The sequence below is a fragment of the Ursus americanus genome, chromosome 1 (assembly GCF_024610735.1).
Source record: "Ursus americanus isolate L20-20 chromosome 1, mUrsAme1.1.p, whole genome shotgun sequence".
Classification (NCBI taxonomy): Eukaryota; Metazoa; Chordata; class Mammalia; order Carnivora; family Ursidae; genus Ursus; species Ursus americanus.
In genome coordinates, this window is record NC_142127.1 from 98,952,187 (window position 1) to 98,966,203 (window position 14,017).

Genomic DNA, 14,017 nt, shown 5'->3' on the forward strand with positions numbered 1-14,017 from the left:
TGAGGGAGGAGGGTAGCAGAGGTGGTGGGTTTCTGGAATTGGCTAATGTATCTACCATGCAGCAGAAAGGGGGATGAGGACAAAGTCGAATGGTAGAATAATTAAACCCTGTTTTAAATTCACACACTTGGATCTATCACTTTGAAATAGGGTTTGCTGCTCCATGTTAGATATTTTCATTTATATCTTTATTAAGCACCTAATATCATTTATGAGGATAAAACATGAGAAACCAGCAGAATGCACAATTACACGCATACCATCTGTGTGCCCAGCACAGGTGCCGGGGAGCCCACATGAAGAGCCCTGAGACGGGGAGCAGAGGAACGTATCCCAAGACAGGGACCCCTGAGCAAAGCGATCCTGTGTCATGCCTATAACCTGCCAACAATAGACACTTCGGTCAAAAAATAAACAAACAGAAGTAAGAGAGTGATGAAAACATTGAGCAGAAGTTTAGGGAAAAAACAGCTTGAGGCGCTTGGGTGTTCCAGGAGAAGGGAGAAGGTACAAAGGTGTGGGAGTTCAGAAGTTTCAGGTGAACCTCCGTGGGCCTGGACCTGGAAGTCCAAGAGGTGGACCGGTGGAAGCCAGACTGGAGAAGTTAATATAACAACAGGCAGGAAAAGACAGGGCCTGGGGAGGAGGGGAGGGAAGGAGAGGAGAGAAGGAGAGAGGGTCTGGGAGGGTTGGGAGAAAAATTCAGTCGGATCCGTGTGAGAAAGGAGTCAGAAAGAGGGTGGGAAGAGTAACACCTGGGTAGGTGATGGGGCCACATCTCTGGATGGGGACCAAAGTCTGAGGCACAGTCCCAAATGATGCCCTGGCTTCTGTGGGTGGGGTTGGGGTGAGCTTTCCTCATTGGGGTTCCGGAACACACTCCAAAGTGCCTCAGAACCACCCTTGGGCCCTTGGAGTAACAGAAAGGACACCCCGGATCCCACTCCGGGCAGTGAAGTCATCTCCCCAAGTTGCAAAGGAACTTGCCCCCGCCCCTCTCCTGGTATTAAGTGGAAAAGCCCAGGCCAAGGCGACAGGACATCTCCATCCGCTGCAGAGGGGCCAACATGGTGCAGGCCATCCCCCCGGGCTCCCAGCTCTGGAGGGCCGCGCTACTGAGCTCTGGGTCCACCCAGGGCCCAGCTCCGCCCATGGGGGCAGAGAAGGGGTTGAAGGGTAGAGAGGCACCCGGGTTGGCTGACACTCAAAACTCCGGCTGCCTTTCAGCTTGCTGGGGGCCCGGCTCTGTGGTGATAACAGCTACCGTTTACCAGGCCCCGAGCCAGCGCCTCAGAGCAACCTGGCTTCACACCACAGAGACTGGGGCTACAATTACTAATCCTTAATTACCGTTCGCTGTTGTCATTTTCATTGTGACTCCTAAGGCCATCCCATGTACCTCCCACCCTCCTTGCCCCCTGGTCTCCCTGTCTGGGGCCCATGGTCACTTGCTCCGCACCCCAGACCACCGCGATGGCCCCACTCTGGAGCCCACACTCTGAGTCTTTACAAAAAAAAAAAAAAACTCCTTTGGGTTCCTGGGCCTTTTTCTTCTCCTGGGGGTTGTTTACCTTTCTCTCCCATGGCGCCCTGCACAGTTCAGGCTCTTCATGGGCATCTGGAAGGATCTATTTCATGAAGGGAAGAAACTAGCCCTTCGTCTGAATAGGGGTCCCCAGAAGGGAGATGTGGTAGCCTCTGCCCCCCAAACTGGGGAGCTGACCCCTCAGTGGCTATTATGTCCAAACCATAGGCCTCTGTCACAGCCCTCCCGTGATGGGATGGCATACCTCCTCCGGCCAACAGCCCCCCAGGGGGTAGATCCCACCACAGCCTGAAGACCCCGGCAGCAACAATGCACTCTTTAGACTCTTCTAGAAGAAAGCTCCTTGTCCTCCAGTCTCCGACCCCATCCTGACCTGAACACCTACACACAGATAGAGGCTCGCCTGCCTCCTCCGAAGCCTCCAGGGATCTCAAGAGTCTTGCTGAGGAGCGAACAGCGCTTGCACCGAGCAGGCCTTACCCAGCGGTCTCAGGTAGGCCCCTGGGGCCCTTGCCACAGCCCTGGTGCCCACAACCCCTGGGGTAGCCCTGCCCCGCCCTCCAGCTCCCACTGAGAACAGCTCTGCCCAGCCCGATGTACCCCCAGCATCCTCAGCAGGGCCTCTGCTGCCATCCCTGGCCATCCCCCAAGCCCCTGCTCCCTCTCCCCGCCCCCAACTAGGAATACACCGGCGCTCCCTCCCAGGGCCCTCCCACTCTCCCTGCGAGGCCTGCCTGCCCAGCTGTCTGTGCAGAGAGCCGCAGCTGCCTCCGGGAACCCAGCCTGCTGAGCCAGTCCTAGTTCAGGCCCGGGGTCCTCGCACCCCACCCTTTCTGCTGTAAGCAGCCACGGGCGTCCCATGGAGCCGTGAGGCATGTGTGGCCCACTGCCCAGGGGAGACAGAAAGCACCTTCTCAGAACACAGCAGCTCCTAATTTCTAGAACTGCAGAGTCATTCGGGAAATGAGAAACAGGGTGTTATGTGTCTGATAGTGAAGATAGGGGTTTAGAGGGGTTGCAGGTGATGGGGGGTGGGTCAGAAAGGATGGCAGTTATACTACTTTTTCTAAAGAAGATTCCAGAAGCCAGCCTGTACAGTAGGATAAGTGTGGTTGGGAGGTGAGAGCCCTGCCAAGAGAGGTTCCCCCCGCCCCGACACCCAAGAACACCCCCTCCCGTGCAGCTCTCCTCCATCAGCTGGTGCCCAGCCCAGCCCCAGTAGGCCGCAGCTTGAGAGGCCCTGGATGCGCAGTCCTTGGCCTCTGCCCTGCCGTGGCTGTCGGGCACCGGAGCTGGGGCCTGGCCACTTCCTCAGACTCGGGCAAGTGGGCGTGGCCTTGTGCCGCCTTGTCATGCCCTCTGGCTTCTCACCAAGGCCATCCAGTCCACCAGCCTTCGTGCCCCAGCCCAGTGACACCACTGCCCTCTTCCCCTGCCAAGCACCTCCCCGTGGGCCGCCTGGGGTCTGCCGACAGAGGGCAGGTCCACTCACAGAAAGGGTCATGTTCCTGGGCACCTGCATTCCACCCCTACACTCCCCCCCACACACAGAGGCACATCAGATGTGGGGGGGCACACCGCCCCCACCAGACCCTGCCACCCCTACACCTGGGAGAGGTGGCTAGGTCACAGGGAGCTGCCCCCTGCGAGGAGTAGAGAAGGGACTGCCCTGATTCACCTTCCAAGATTCTGACCCACAGTGTCCCAGGCTGTGAGGCCTGAAGCCAGGCTTGTAGAACAGATGGTCAAAACCTCGGAAGGCCCCTCCTCGGGGCTCTTTCTGCACAAAGGGAAACAGCCCCACACTGTCACAGAGCACAGGCCGGTCACCACCCGGTACTCACTTCAGACTGTCTCCAGGCTGTCCTTGTTCCTCTGGGAAGGGCCCGAACAATCCCTGCCCCAGGGGGATTCCCTCCCCCTTCTCTGCGGTGGACTGGCCATGGTGTCTCACAGCCAGACACGGATGACAAGGGGACACCTCTGCCTTCCCTGTGAACCTGGCTGAGATGAGCACAGGGTGACCTTGAAGGGGGAATCAGACAGAGGGGATGGCCTCAGCTCCTGGGGAGAGGTTTTTGGGGGGTGGGGAGAGCAAGCAGGAGAGGGGACCAACCACACGCTCAGGAGTTCAGACCTTTGTCACACCAGCTGGCAGAGTTTCCATCCTCTCCCCCACAAACCTCCTTCCTAATTCTCTGCCCCATACAGGGAGTTTGGGGAACATTCCCAACCAACTACAGCCTAAGAGTGCATGGCAGGGTATACAGCTGATGTCAGTTAATGGTGAAGAGAAGCAGCTCTGGAGTCAGACGGGATCCTAGTCCAGCCACTCACTAGCCGAGAGATCCAGTCACTTGAGCTCTCTGAGCCTCAGTTTCCTTATCTGTAAAATGGTGACAATATCAGTGACCCTCTGCAGGGCTGGTCAGAGGACTGAAAGAAATTCTAGATCGTGCACTTCACACAGGCTTGGCACCTGCGAGGACCTCACCTGACTTTAGCCCAGCTGTTCCGGCAAGGAGCCGTAGCTGCAGAACAGTGGGCTCTTCACACCCTCGTCTTGGAGAGCCCGCCTCTCTGGGCAGGGCTGGGGGTCAGGGCCCCAGCGATGACTGCTTGCAGGGACACTGAGGGAATGCTTCTTCCCCAAAGCTGCCTTACTTCCCCTCCCTTCGTTGGCCTCAGCATTGAAATTGCGCTACAGGGGCCCAGGCATCATCTCGGAGGGCAGGACTCTGCACAAAACTGCTGGTACTGTCAAATAAAGAAATAAAATCTTTTCAGCGGCGGGAGGGGTGGGGGACCCCTGGGTGGCTCAGTCAGTGAAGCGTCTGCTTTCAGCTCAGGTCATGATCCCAGGGTCCCGGGATGGAGCCCCACGTCAGGCTCCTTGCTCAGTGGGGAGTCTGCTTCTCTCTCTCCCTCTGCCATTCCCCCTGCTTGTGCTCTCTCTCTCTCTCACTATCTCTCTCTCTGTCTCTCTGTCAAATAAATAAATGAAATATTAAAAAAAAAAAACCTGCTGGTAGAGCAGGTTGGGGTGCAAGGGGCCAGCACAGGCCCGTGTAGGGGTGGGTTTGGGAGTGGGGCAACTAGAGGACAGGCCTGATGGGGGGGCCCTGATGGTTCAGCTCCCACCCCCAGCCCCATGAGGCCCAGCACCCCAAGATGTAGCCTTCCTCGGGCTCCCGCATCAGCACTTCCTGGCCTTAGTGTTTGCATTTGTGAAGTCGGTACTATCTCTCCAGGTTGTGGTTAAGATCAAATGAGACAACGCGAACAAAAACCTGCCTCTCTGCGCCAGGCACGGTTGCTGTGTCCGTGTGCTCGCGCTGCCGTAGCAAGGGGTCCCAGACAGGTGGCTTAAAGCACAGAGAGTTATTTCTCATAATTCTAGAGGCTGGGAGTCCGAGATCAAGGTGTCAGCAGGGTTGGTCTCTTCCGAGGCCTCTCTCCTGGGCTTGTATTGGGCATCTTCTCGCTGTGTTGGAAGAGCTGTGTGTCAGTTAGGACCGTGTTCGGCTACTGAAAACTAGAGTCATAAGGGCTTAAACAAAGAAGGGGTCTTTTGTTGTTGTTGTTGTTAATCTCGCACAGAAAAACAAGTTTGAGTTGGCAGTCAAAGGTTGGTGATACTTCAGGGGGTCAGCCAGACTCCCTCTCCCCTCCTCCTCCAGCACACTTAGCACCTGGCTTTCATCCTCATGGTTGAAAGATGGCTGCTGTGCCTCCAGGCATCTAATCTGTCTTCTAGGAAGGGAGAAAGGGGATAGGGTGAAGTCAGCAGTCAGAGGTAAAGGGCTGACGAACATACCAGATGAGTCATTTCCTTTTTTAATGTCTCCCCGCTGACTTCCACCTCTCATTCCATTGAGCAGAACTGGGTCAACATGGCCACCACTAGCGCCAAAAGATCCTGGGAAGTATTTCACCCGCGTACAAGGCAACCCCCCACCCCAGTCGGGGTTCTACTGCTAGGAAGAAAGGGAAACTAGACATTGGGTAGGTGTCCAGCACACTGGTCTTGGCAGAACTCAGTACCGCGAGGGTGGCTGATGCAGCAGACCCCCGGTGAGGCCAGAACTGGAGCCAAGGGCCCGGCCCAGGACCACCCCGCACCAGCAGCCACGGCTCCAGGAGAGGGCAGAGCCTGGGGCTGCGGGCCTGGGAGGCCTGCGTGCCTGGGCAAGCCCGGGCTAGGTAGAGTTTCTTCCCCTTCTCTAACAGTGTGTCCTTCCCTCCCCTTTACACACGGGGCCCCTGGGAGCCAGCGTCCACAGCCCCCACTCTACAGACCGCCGCTCTTATCTCTCACACACACTCGCCACAGGGTCTCCCTGATGCCGTGAGCTTGGCGGCACTCATGGGTGGGGGATGGAGACCGCCCCTCATCGCTGCTTCTCGAAGGTCTTCCCCCTCCACTCTGCCAAAGAAGGGCTGCGAAGCTGGGGGGCAGGGGCTGTATGCTAGTTTTACGGTGATTCCTAGGGAGCCACGGCCAGCCTGCGCCTGCTGCGGTCTTTCGTGGACTGGCCACGCGAGTTTCCACCAATTCCCGAGGCTGGGACGCACAAGCAAGGTGTTATGCTGGAAAGGGGTGAAGGCAGTTATGGAGAGAGAGGAACCCCAAATTAGTATTTCCATGGATGATGCTGCTGGATACGTGGGCCGCCAGGCTCTGACAGCTGTGTGAAGGACGGCTCTTGCTGCCATCAGCTCAGGCTGAGCCGTTCATGACAGGGCCTTAGGGGCTCGCGCTCATCACACCTGCGTATGGAAGCCCTCCAGGTGCCTTCCTGCCCACGCTCAGCTGTGCTTCATTCTCCAGAAAGTTGCAGCGGACCTGCCGTTCAGGAGACATCACGGACGCAAGGGCTTGCATTTGCAATGGTCTCGGAAACTGTGAAAGCCGGAGTTGGTGGCCCAGGAGAGAAGACCCCAGAGTGGAGAGAGATGAGAAGACTGGACACCGGACAGGGCCTTCTCGGGGGAGGGACTGTGTTAATGGGCTGGGGCCGCCATGATAAGCACCACAGACAGGGCAGTGTGAACAACAGAAATTTATTTCCCCACAGTCCTGGAGGCTACAAGTCCAAGATCAAGTTGGCAGGTTGGTTGCTTCGGAGGACTCTCTCCTTGGCTTGTAGCTAGCCATCTTCTCCCCGTGTCCCCCACATGAGTTTCCATCTGTGGGGGTCTGCGTCCCAGTCTCCTCTTCTTACAAGGACTCCGGTCATAATGCATTAGGGCCCACTCTCATTTTAACATAATTACCTCTTTAAAGATCCTGTCTCCAAAGACAGTCACATTCTGAGGCCCTGGGGGCTAGAACTTCAACATGAACTTGGGGGGACACAGTTTAGCCCACAAGAAAAACCATCCTGGGGACATCTGATGTGGGCGGGGATGGGCCCTGCCTGGCAAAGTGGTGGGGGACACTGAAGGGGCTGCCTAGCTCCCCAGCCCCCACTACTGCCACCACCATCAGGCTGGCCATCTCCTCCCTCCTCCCCGCCCACAACTCCCATGGTGCCACACTGCTGCTTACCTCTCAAACCAGCCCCAGCGCCTTCTAAGGCAAGATTAGCTTTTCAAACAACTTCTAAGGCTTGATGACAGCACCTGCTCTTTGCTTGTGGTGACTAATGGGGGAACTTCAGGCAAGGTCAGGAAGGAGGCTGGCACAGGGTACAGTGGGTGAAGATAGGGTTTTCTGGTTGCCCCTCCCCCAAGGCTCCAGGAAGGTGCCTGTCCAGGCCTCTGCCCGGGTTGGGTTTGTCCTGCCTGCTGGCCCAGGCAGCGTTCTGACCTGCCCCTGGCCACAGTGCCAGAGCCTGCAAATCTGGAAGGGGAATGAGGAAGCAAAAGAGGAAGCCGTATCAAGAAGTATAGGGGGAAAGGGCAGGGGCTTCCCCCTTCCCTCTTGCCCGGCCCTGCAGGACTGGAGAGCCCACAGGGGAGACCACATCCCTGCTGGGAGCTACACCCCTTGCCCAGCCTAGCCCCAGGTGACCTGTTCTGCCTGCGGTGACCCAGGCAAAGCACGCTGTTCCTGCACACACTCATGCTTTCTGAAATTCGAGGAGGCCAGGGGGGTGGGGGTGGGGGGTTCCTGCACAGCCCAGGCCCAGCTGGTCGGGCTAATTTTAGGTTTTTCCCCAGCCTGCCCGAGGCCCACTAATCTCCATCCGCCCAGAGAATGCACATTGATCAGATGGTGCCTTCACTCATGGTGTCCCCCACACCCACCCTGCAAGAGAGCTCCTTCCTCGATCTTGTTTCAAGCCCTCTTTTACCTGTCCCTGTTCCACCCCTCCAAAGAAAGCTGGCCTGACCACCACCTCCAGAGAGAGCTCTCCTCCCCCAGCACTTGGGGCATTTGTGGACTGAAGGTGCAGTGGAGCCCTGTGCTCCCAGCACTGTCTTAGTACCACGCCCAAAATAAGCACTAGGTAAGTACGGTTGGAATGAATGAATGAATGAATGAATGACCACTTTATTACACAGCAGCATCGTGTGTCTCACAGAGGTTAGGTCCAAAGTCAGCATATAAGATCTAAAGAGCTCAAAGTTTAAATCACCCTTGAAACTCCATCTGGAAGGTGTAAATCCCCTGCAAAACCTAAGGAGAGGGACCTAGTCCTTCTCCGTCCTCCCCCCGGACTCCCAGATGTCTGGCCAAGAAGCAGGGCTGACAGGTGCTTTGCAGGGATTGTCAGGGTTTATCCAACATGCCCCCCAAAGAACCCACATCTAGAAATCTTAAAAATAAGAGGCTCTCTATTGTCTCTCATTCTCCTCCAGGGGCTGCTCCTGCGTTGCCGTGGCAACCAGGCCAGGGTCTGGTAGCTCCTCGGAAGGTCCAAGAGACTGAGGATGAAGACAGTGAGAGGCACAGAGGTGGCCCCAAGGCAGACAGCAGAGACTGGACGCCTGGAGCGAACAGCCAGTACGCCCAAGTCTTAAAGAACCCTGCAGCATAGGGGAAACGCTTTCCAACTTCAGGCATGAAAAGGAAAGTGCCCTAGGCTGGAGCCCAAAACTACCAGCCAGGAGGGGACGGCTGTTCCTCTTAGCTCATCTTTCCCCTAGAGCCCAGTGGGTTTTCCCCATCTTTTTATTTGACAATTTCCAAACATAGAGAAAAACGGGAAGAATACACGACCACTCAAGAAGTCTCCATCTGGATGTAACAATTGCTAATCTTCTGCCCAAGTCTCCATCTACCTATCTATATTCGAAACAAATTGAGAGTGAGGTGTAGACATGGAGACGCAGGCGCCCTAATTGCTTTAGCGGCCTCTCCAAAGAGTTGTCTACTCTCCTGCATAACCGCAAAACCAAGTGCAACAACTATTTGAATTAAAACAAGAGCTTGGGGCTCCCGGATGGCACAATCGGTTAAGCATCCGACTCTTTGTGGTTTCAGCTCAAGTCACGATCTCAGGGTCATGAGATCAAGCCCCACGTTGGGCTCTGCACTCAGCATGGAGTCCACCTAAGATTCTCTCTCCCTCTGCCCCTCCCCCCATACATGCTCGCTCTCTCTCTCAAATAAATAAATACGACTTTAAAAAAAAAAACAAACTTGTAACGAATATTTTTTCCAAAGTAAAGAAGCTTTGCATGACTAGAAAAATAAGGGAGGGTCAGTGATTGTAGAGTAAAATCATACCAACCCAAGCCTGGATTTGTCCTCTAAAACTTCTAAATTGGGTTCTCATCACAGAAGAACAAGTAAGCCTTTCAGCTCTGCCAAACATCTACCCAGGGAGCCTCTCGGTATATATTTAACAGCAAGCCTGCAAGTCATGTATTTATACTTCCCGAAATAATGTTTTGTGAAACTGGGGTTATTCTACAAACATAGGCCAGTCCCATAGTAGGTGCTTAACCAGTCCGAGCACTAGAATTGGTTATGGACTCCAGGGAGGTAAAGATCAGAATCACCGGAGTCCCTGACTCCTGACATGCCAGGGACTGTGCTTAACCCCTTCCAAACACAATCTCGTTTAATCCTCACGAATCCCTGCGGCTGAATCCTAGTATAATCCCCAATGTAGAGATAAGGAAACTGAGGCTCAGAGAGGTGAACAGAAGTCACACAACCAGTGAGTAGCAGAGGCAGCTTCTGAACTGGCCGTTCAGGAGCCAAGTCCCAGATTTTCAGCCACTGAGTGCCAGAAATGGGATGTAGGGCAAAGGAGACTGTGTGGGTTCCCATGCAGACGGGTGTGGGTGGCAGTGAGGGAGCAGACCATGGACGTTCGGGTGGTTGGAGCTGCTGTGTCACCATTGCTATGGTCTTGCATCCTACAGAGCGAGGGACGCAGTTTCCTCTGTGAGCCTTCTCTCCATAAATACTCCGTAAACACAAGCAGGTATGAAGAAATGCAACTTTATTATCTTCCAAGCAAATGTCCAGGTGACAGAGTGCAGGGGAGTGCCTCGACCCACCCATTCGCATCCCCTCGACAACTGCAGGGGTGCGCTCAGGTTGTATCCTGAGATCCTGCATCGTGTCCCGGGGGAATGGTTTTTCCGCAGCAGATGACCACAGATAGATACCCCACATTCCTCTGTAACATGCAGGACAGCTGGGTGGGTTATAAGGGAGGCCAGAAAGGGAGCAGAGATGGTGACACTTGGGATGAGAGAAGGAGAGGCTGCCCCAACAGATTCCATCATTTGTTCAATTTATTCAGGGTTCACAAAATATGAAGATGGAAACAAAGAGGAGATCTTCGTTCTTTTCCTCAAAGAGCCAAACAAAGCCTTTTTTTTTTCTTTTGAACAAGACCTTTGTACGTGAGGAATGGGCGAGTAGCAGAGTACACGATTAGTTTAAAAAATATTAATGAGAACTTGAACTTTCACCTTAGTCTGTGCTCCATCTGCCGGGGGAAATTTTAGGATTTATTTTGGAGGTTAAATTAAGAAAAATATCTAGGTGCCATTCAACTTCTATGGAGGAAAAAAACAGCCTCGCAAATCAAGCTATTGCCTTGAGAAAGATGTTCTAAATTACATGATCTCCCCCTACCCTACCTCCAGCTTAGCTTTTAACAAAATGTGTTCTCCCCATCCTGTGTAGAAGCGAGGGAAGAGCTGGCCCCTCCAGCCCAGGAAAAAGCAAGCAGCCTAAGCAGAGCAGGGAAGGGGATACAAAGCATCCCAATGTATGTCCCAATCGGTGGGAGGTGGCTAGGATATAAACAAGAGCAAGGTGAGGGGAGAGGGGACCCCTTCTCCTCCACCAGCCCTACCCGACCCCCGTTCCCTACTTCCTGCTCAGGTCTCTGGGGAGTGGCTATCTGTACCTGCCTGGGATGCAGCCACACCTGTGTCCACCTGAGGGTCCGGCAAAGCACACCTTACATTTGAGCTCTGGCAAGCCACGCTTGGACCCTGGGGACATGGGCTGGACTAAGAAGGAGCTGCAGTCTAGATGGGGAGATTCGCAGAGGAGGTCAACGTAGCAAGGGAGTTAGGGCACAAGCGAACTGCTAGGGGAACCAAGTTCAAGCTCCAGGCTGACCACAGAGGGGCCCTCTGCCCCAGTGGGAGCCAGGTAGGACAAGTCAGAGGTGCGATGCCGCTGGGAGCGTTGCGGGGCCACGGCATGGTCTGTGGATGCAGCAGCCAGTGTTCAATGTCATCGTTCCTTGCTCTGCAGAGCTGGCCTGGGGACAGGTGGGCATACTTGCGTAGGAGCCACGGAGCCAGGTCCCAGAACAAAAGCAACCCAGACCCTGGCCCCAGGGCTTTTGACCTTCGGTATCACAAGAGCACCTCTGATGTAATGAGACTGTCGCAAATGAGGATCAGTGGAGGCAGGGCCTCGAGGGAAACTCACCATGAGAACAGGTGGTGATGGGTCTCAGGGCCCAGGTTCAACACAAGGGGTTAGTGACCCCAATTCCCCCTGGAGTGGCCTTCGGAGACCACAGCTGAGCACGAGACTGTACACTGACCATTTGGGAGGCCCGGAGTGGGGGGGCTTTTCTGCCGTCTGAGCTAAAAGCGGAGCAAGGGCATCATACCCAGCAAGAACAAGGAGGCCTTCTTCTGCGCCGGGCCTTTTCCCAGCAGCAACTCCCTTGTGGCAGGGGCAGGAGCAGCGGCAGCCAAAATGAGTTGGATTGAAGTCTCCATCCACTTACTGTCCCCCTGACGTTGGGAATCCTGTGCCATGCAGAGTGCTCGTCTCCAGGTCCTGGCCCCTTTTGTCCCTCTGCTGTCCAAGATCCTGAGCCTCTCTCCTATTACAGACAAATCCCCAAGTGCCCGTAGCTCTGTGGTCCAGTGTGATTGACTGCAGAGGGGGTTGGCTATCCAGCTACTGGGAGAGGCCATCACATGCCAACGGTCCCCCCTCCTGAGTCTCAACACAGGAGTGAGCGCCTGTGTGTCACCCAGCCTTCCCCACCCCAAAGAGGGACACCTGCAGCTTCAGGTCTTCTTTCCCCCAATCAGTATCTGCCAGCCTGAGCCCTTGCCCACAGCCACTGCCGCCACACCTACATCCAGAAGCCTTCCCACACTGAAGGCAGGGGGGCCAAGCATACACAGGGCTTTCCTTCCTTCCTTTGCCTATGATGCCCTCTTTCCTCTTCCTACCCAGATTCGCCTGGCAAATGCTTAGAGATGCAACTTAGGCACGCTGGCTATAGAGAGCCATCTCCGAATCCCTAGAATGAGTTTCATTTCTCCAGTACCCTACACAGACCTTGCTCCTAATGTTTCATTGATTCCTCTAACAAATACTTAAGTACCTACTATGCACCTGTTCTAGGTCCCGGGGATGCAGCAGTGAACAAAAGAACCAAAAAAAAAAAAAAATCCCTGCCTTTATGGAGGCTACACTCTTAAGTGTGTGGGAGGAAGACAAAAAAATAAATAAGTAAGTAAACTACATGGCATGTCAGATTTGAAGTTCTGTAAAGATAAACAAAGCAGCAAAGGGGACGAGGCATGGAGAGATCAATTATGTGTGTGTCTCTCTCACTGCATGGTCCCAGAGGATAGGCATTTGGTTGTGTTTCCCTTCTGCCTTACCAGGAACCCTACTGAGTGGTCCTTTCCACCAGGGCTGCCACGTGTGTGGCCATTTACCCCTCAAGAGCCCTGAGATCCCTGGGAGTCTAAACATGTACCTCCCCCTCCCCAAATCACCCAACCGGGCTTCAAGGAGTGAGGGCCCAAGATAGTCAAAAAGGGGCCCCCACAGGATCCCAGGACAACCCAAGAAACCTCAGCCAACTCAGGACTTCTTGAAACCAATTCTGGGGACTGAGCCAATGTCATTTCTGTGAGCCCTGAAGGAGGAGGACTTCAGGCAAAGAATTGATCAAAATTCTGATTTTCAACAAACCTATGAATCACAATGAAGTATTAACAGCCAGATGACTAGCAGACAGCCCCGCCCAGGTAACTTCATAGGAACCATAGTCCACTTGGAGATGCTGGCTCTGGACATGGGGAAAAGAAATCAGCTTTAATGCTGTTTTCTAGAAGTTTCTTTTTCATGGTTTATTTTTTTTTAATCAATTATACTAGAAATGGGTATCATTTCCTTCCAGGCTGCAGCTTAGATAGGCAGCCTGTGTTTCAGGAGACACCTACCCAATCCCTACCCCCGATTTTCCCATGGGCCATCCCTGACCCAAGGTGGCCTAATCACTTTCTCCTAAGGATGTGGAAGCGAGTCCCTTGGCCTAGAGGTGCTGCTGCTTTTTGGGAGCTAGCTCGGGGGCAGTGCAGCTAGGAGGTGACATAAAGTTTGTGTCAGTGCCACATGTAAGACAAAACTCCACAAGCTGTCAAGGGGACCATGAAGCAAGTGTGCAAAGGGGTGGGGCTGTGAGAGAGAGACAGAGACCGAGAGATGGAGAGGTGGAGAGAGGCAGAGAGAGGGAGTGAGAGAGGGGCTGGGTCTAATCATCCAACACAATGTGCTCTGATACGTGAGCAGTAGAGACATGCCCAGAAGAGGGGCACGTGGCTCTGCTTGAGGACACCAGACAGGTAAATCTTCCTGGCAGAGAGGCAATGCCCAAGGTGAGCACTGAGGATGAGTAAGAGTGAGGCAGGGAGGAAAGAAGCAGAAAAGGGAGTTTCAGTCCACGCGTATCAAAATTCAGAGGCATGAGGCATCATGGCGTGTACTGGGAAGCCCAGTGAGTCTGGAATGACTACACAGGGAGTAAGACTGAAGAAATAGCAGGAACTGAGACCTGAGGGCACATACGTCATCCTGAAGAACTTGGCCTTGGTGGCCATCCATGCGGCGATGTTCACGGGACAGCTAGAGATGAAATGCGTAGGTGATGGAATGATTCATTAAACCTTAGAAGCAGTATGAGGACTAAAGACAGATATCAAAACATTGGCAACACAGAGGTCATAGAAATTCTAACATGGATGAGAAATGAGACAGAGTGTGGGAGAAAAAGCACTACGCTGAGC